This window comes from Myotis davidii, unplaced genomic scaffold (assembly GCF_000327345.1).
Source record: "Myotis davidii unplaced genomic scaffold, ASM32734v1 scaffold61, whole genome shotgun sequence".
NCBI lineage: Eukaryota > Metazoa > Chordata > Mammalia > Chiroptera > Vespertilionidae > Myotis > Myotis davidii.
In genome coordinates this window covers 1,002,684-1,008,324 of record NW_006291729.1, presented here as the reverse complement: position 1 = coordinate 1,008,324, position 5,641 = coordinate 1,002,684, and the positions used below count along the sequence as shown (strand labels likewise).

Here is a 5,641-nt window from a genome sequence, read left to right as displayed (position 1 = left end):
TCTAACGGATTTGACTTGGGAAGGGCAGGGACCCATGATCCACAAAACCAAGAGGAAACGGAGGCCGAACAGGCCAGCAGCAGCGTCCATTTTACATCCCTTGCCTCCATGTTCGAGGTCCATCCCAGCCTCCCCGGGGGACACCCGACTACAGTTCTGCACAGTCATGTACACAGACCTCGTGCTAAGGACCAGTCTGCATCTCACGTGTCCCCTCCCCTGCCCCATGGGTAGACGCTGCCGGCCCTGCTTTCCCGGACAACGAGGTACGTGGTCCGAGGCCACACAGCTGGGCGTGACGAGCCGAGGTCTCACCGACGACACTGCGTCCACCCGGTGCACGTGGGACGTTCCCTCTCGTACAGATAGGGCACCCGTGCAGATAACGGTGCAGGCGATCTGCAGGCAAGTCTCCGTCACTCGGGGGAGTTCTGTCCTGTGCGTGCTCACTCCTCCGTGGTGGGACGCGGAAGAACAAAGCCTTTCACAGACGCCTGCACAAGAGGATCACCCCACTGTCTTGCAGGGAGGGGGTCCTCGGAGGAAAGCCCTGTGCCCACAAAGACCAGCCCCAAGGACAGAGTCTGTGTGAAAGGACAAATGCTGATAAGGAAAGGGCTTCGTACGCAGAACACGACATTGTATGTCCACCGCGAGCTGAGAGTGCGCTCTCCTCTCCACAGAGGCTGGGAGGGAGGCGCCCGCATTAAATCAGCCCTATGCCAAGGGGTTTGCTTGTCTTTCTTAAACGTGTATTTAATGCGGGTTTGTTTTTAATCACATTTGTATATTAACGAAAGGACTTGGATGCCAGGCATAGAGACTCGCGATGCGACACACAGGATTGTCAAGCAGGCGTGTCAACCCAAGACGCAGCTGCCGCAGCCCCGGGAGCATTCGCTGCGGCTGGGGTGAGCAAGTCTGACCTTGGCCAGTGCCGCTAACGGTCACCATAGAGATCGACAGGGAGAGAGAGAGGGAGGAGCCGCCTTTCCACTGGGCCGTGTTGCTGATTCTTTCTCCTGTAACACTGTGGGTGCAGGCTGTTCCCCGATCTCCATTTTCATGGGGCTTCGTCTTTGGTCAGAATCTATGACATTTGCAGAATTCACTGCTGGGCTCTCGAGGGACAAAGACTGGGAGGACAGGTCCCTGCCCAGCTCAGTTCTTTGCAGTGTTTGGAACCGGTGGAGGGTGAAGCCTGGTGGTCTTTGCAGAGATGAGGAAGTTCGGGTGTGAATGGAGTAGCTGCTCAGGTCGCCCAGGCAGAGGGTGGCAGGGCCAGAGCTGGAAACTCCTTTGGGCACAGTCTACACCCGCTGCCCCCAGCCTTGGCACCCGGGCCCGGGCCGAGTGTGGGTAGATGGAATGTTCTCTCTGTGCCAGGCCACAGGCATGCCAGGTATAGGGTGAGGCTGGCACCGAGAGGCTGCCGTCTGCAGCACCCGCCTGGCCTCCTGGACATCTGGTGTCCCCCTGAGCGTGATGGGTCGGCAGGAGGTCCTTCTATAGAGGCCTCCCCGGAGCCAGGCAGCAGCCCAGGCCTCCGGGGCCAGGGAATTGCCTTCCCGCCGTGTCTCCTGTTACCGTTGGACCCGGCGGGGGGAGGAAACCCAGTGTGCACTCTGAACCAACAGCACAACTCCGTTCAGACTGCCACGGTGCAGCTGTCACACGTGGTAGGCGGCTACCACCCCGGGCAGTGCTGGTGTAGGCTCAGCAAAGGCAGGTGACCTTCTCCAAGTCACAATGTTAGTAACCAGCGGATTGAGATATGCAGTTTTCCTGTCTGACACCAAATGGGCATTGCCCCTGCCCCACGCAGCTGGGGAGCCTGCGGGTGCCCGTCCGTGACTGCTTCCAGCCTCCCTCCTGTGCTGGCAGAGGGACGGCCCGCTGACTTGCAGTTAAGAAGATGGTGCCTGAGGGGGGTGGGGCTGGGGGTGGGGGTGGAGAGGAATGGACCAGGGACAGGAAGACCTGGCCCCAGTCTGGGGCTGCTGGGAGGACTGGTGTTAGAGCAGCCAAGGAGCTGCTCAGGAATGAAGCTGTCAGCCCCAGGCCCCTCGCCAGGCAAGGCCTCAGGCACCTGCCTGAGCAGCGGCCACCTCTGCCCCGACGTCTGTCCCTGCAGCCCCTCCTGTGGCGGCCCAGGAGCACCCCGCTGCTCATCTCCCCACATTTACTGTCTGCAAACCAGCGAGGCTGCAACCTGCAGAGAATGCTGATGGGCTCGACGGCATCTCCGTGTGACTTTGAAAAAGGACAGGCGTGCAGTGAAGTCAGTGGGAGAATCGGGGGCAGGCTGACCCCTTACAGGTCGCTGGTGTGCAAACTGGCTCCAGAGAGGAACAGAGAGGTGGCCACAGAAGTGGGAGCTAGAAGGAGGCCCGTGTGTGTGTGTGCATGTGTGTGTGCATGTGTGTGTGCGCGTGTATGGCGAGAGTGGGACCACATTCTGAGAGAAGGGGTATTGTATCCTGAAACCCTGAGAGATTGTCAGGTGATCTTTACTTGTATTTCTTTGACTGTTTGCCCATTTTTAAGGGCACGGTTCAGTGGCACTAAGGACGCTCCCATCACGAAGCACAGTTTTGCAGACTGAGAATGATGCTTGTGCAATGGCGGACCAGCCCCGGTCTCCCTGCTTTTCTGAACTTTAGACGAGATTCCGGACTCCGTGCCCCGCCTATCACTTCTCAGCCCGTGTCCGTCCCCCAGTAAACAGGCAGCCGCTGCAGCTCCGAGGGGCCGGCTTGGCACCCCCAGGGCGAGGGACTGGCCCCCCCCGCCCGGGTTCGCCTCGGTCCTGCCACCCTCCACTCGGGAGCTCTGCTCAGTGACTGGCCCGAGCTCCGTCTCCTCGTCTACAACCACAACGCTCCGAACAGTCCGCTCCGGAGGGAGGCGCCGGGAGTGTGGCCTGCAACAACCGCGGCCTGGTGTCCGGGGGCTGAGGCGGCGGCCAGGCAGAGGGCACCCCGCTCAGCAGTGCCACCTCCACCTGCAGGGGCCCCTTCCACGTCCCCCCACGTAGCAGGCGGATAACGTGTGGGCCGTGAATGATGCTGTAAAGACCCTGACGGCCTTCGGTAGGAGAGAGGCTCCCGCCCCAGCAGAGCCATTGCCGTCTCCAGGCACGCGGGGCCCAGCCACAGCTGAGCAGGGGCCTCGATCTATTTTGTTTAGATGTGTGAGGCCCCCAGTTCCTTGCCCAGGCTTCTCCTGGGCTTAAGGAAGCCCAGAGAGAAATTGTCCGAATAACCCGGGAATGGCTCACATTCAGAAGGGCTCTTCCCTCGGCCAAAAGGTTATTTCACTGGGTTTTCCCAATTCCCAGGTCTCTGGTGCCATCGGGAGTTTGTTCACAGAGCTGGACCAAGCCGAGGGAAGGAGGGCCAGGGACCGCGGATGCTCCCCGCCCCCAGCTACCTCTCGGTGCCTCCGGCTGGGGGCTGGCCTGGGCCAGAGCCTGAAGCCGTCCTGGGCAGCAGCCTCAGTTCAGCCTTCCTGCAGCCCCTTGTGCACTTGCCCGCGACCCCTCCGTCCATCCTGTGTTGATCTGTCCATTCAGTTGTCCGCTTCTTGGCACCCAGTTTATCCACCAGGCACTCCACTAGGCCCTGCGGCCACCCAGGCAAATCACAGACTCAGCCCCACCTTCCTGGTGGCTTCGACCATGGGGAAGGAGACCCAGGACAACCGGTGTCATCTGCTTCCTGCTGGGGGCTGGGGTGCACAGGACAGGAGGAGTCACCTGTAGGGGAGGGGAGGGGAGGGGGGGCAGCCCCGAGACACAGAGTCATTTCTCCTGAGACTCCTGAGATGAGTCATGGACCAGGTAAAGATGGGGGGCGGGGGGCGCAGGACCGGGGAACAGAGGGCTGAAGCACAAGAGGAGGAAGGAGCCAGGAGATAAGACAGGAGAGGCATGGGGGTGGGGTCACCAGGAGCACGTGGGTCACCTTAAGGATTTGAGCTGATTCTATACAAACCATAGGTAGGCCTGGTTGAAGCACTTCACTGAGTGCTCACATCAACCCCGTGAGGCGGGTATTATCATCATCACAATCCCCAATGTACAAGTGGGGAAAATGAGGCATGGGGGAGTTGGGTAACCTGCCCAGGATGAAGCCAGGATTCGCACCCAGGCCCTTTGGCTTCTGAGTCTGACCAACAGGATGCGCCGCTGCTAAAGGAGTGAAAGGACAAATGGTACCTTACATACTATTCAAGATGATTTTTTTTTTGCAAGATCCCGCCTGCTGAAGGGACCAGGAAGTCCGTGGAGCTGGAGCGTCGCCCCAGGGGCCCACGTGTGGCTGAGCTGCTCTGGCAGAGGGAGGTGGAGAGACAGAGAGATTCCTCTTTGGACGGCGGCGCTGGCTCTCCTGGGACGTCTGCATCCCAGCCGGCTGCCCAGAGCCGCCTTTGGGGGGGTGGGGGTCAGCCCTGTCCGAAGCTGACTCCTGTGCCAGGAGGAGCAAAGGAGCCCCCACCCCCTCCACCAGGCGGCGGAGGGGAGGGGAACGCAGACCGCCGTCATCTCGGTGGCTGTCCCCTTTCCCCTGGCGATCCCTCGTCCTCCCTTGCCTCCGGATGCCCAGCATCTTCTCCATCGCCCCAGCCCACAGGCGTGTCGCCCTTCCCTCGTCTCCGGAGCTGATTGCGAGAGCAAACAACCCGCCCTGTGTGCATTGTTCTTGGCTGTTCTGTGCTCACGCCCGTCCCCCTCCTGGAGAGTCTGCACATGAGTCATAATTCGCGAGAAGCTGGAGGACTTGTTGCTTTATGTACCAAAACTTCTTAAAAATAAAACTCCCATTTTTAAAAAAAGTATATAGCCCTAGCCGGTTTGGCTCAGTGGATAGAGCATCAGCTCACAAACTGAAGGGTCCTGGGTTCGATTCTGGTCAAGGGCACAGACCTTGGTTGTAGGCTCCTCCCGGCCCTGGTAGGGGTGAGTGCAGAAGGCAACCAATCAATGTGTCTCTCTCACATGGATGCTTCTCTCTCTCTCTCTCTCTATCTGTCTCTCCTCCTCCCTTCCACTCTCTCTAAAAAATCAATGAAAAATATCATCGGGTAAGGATTAACAAGACCAACAAAACATACTTTATATATGAGATATATATATATATATGTATATATATACTTTATATATAAATAATAAAAGTGACTTCCTCAACAACAAAAAGAGAACAGCATGAGCGCTTTTTGTGACGATTAAGGCTCATTGCTACGTACCGAGGCCCCGTCTGAAACATGTGGGTCGTGTGCCTTTCCACTAAATCCACCAGCCTCTTGGGCTTTTTCAGGACCTTTTCTGGTTTGTCAGTTCCACCCTGTCACCTGATTGCCTTGCACAGACCTTACAAAGAGACGGGATCCCAGGTCAGCGGCGGGGACAGGCCTGGGCTGGCCCGGAAGCCTGCTCTCTGCCCTGAGTCACCTGGTGGGAATGCCAGGTCAGAGGGACTCCCAGGAGTGATTCTTCCGACTTTCCAAACGGCCCCTGGAGACCCCCGTGGGCTCGGAAAGCAGGGAGCGAGCATGGGGAGCGGAAGAAAGGGAGACTTTGCCAGCTCTTCCCTGTGCTCCGGGTCAGCGCCCCCCTCTGACCTCCTGTGGGCACAGGCGG

At 58.9% G+C, this 5,641-nt stretch overlaps 1 protein-coding gene across 1 annotated transcript in view; it reads left to right on the top strand.

Moving 5' to 3' along the window:
• The first annotated feature begins 221 nt into the window (after window positions 1-221).
• Window positions 222-5,641, top strand: part of YWHAQ (tyrosine 3-monooxygenase/tryptophan 5-monooxygenase activation protein, theta) — a 33,999-nt gene continuing 28,579 nt past the window's right edge. Inside the window, exon 1 of the mRNA XM_006765194.2 lies at window positions 222-241. The gene's annotated coding sequence lies outside the window, so the exon portion shown is untranslated. The remainder of the gene's footprint in view (window positions 242-5,641) is intronic.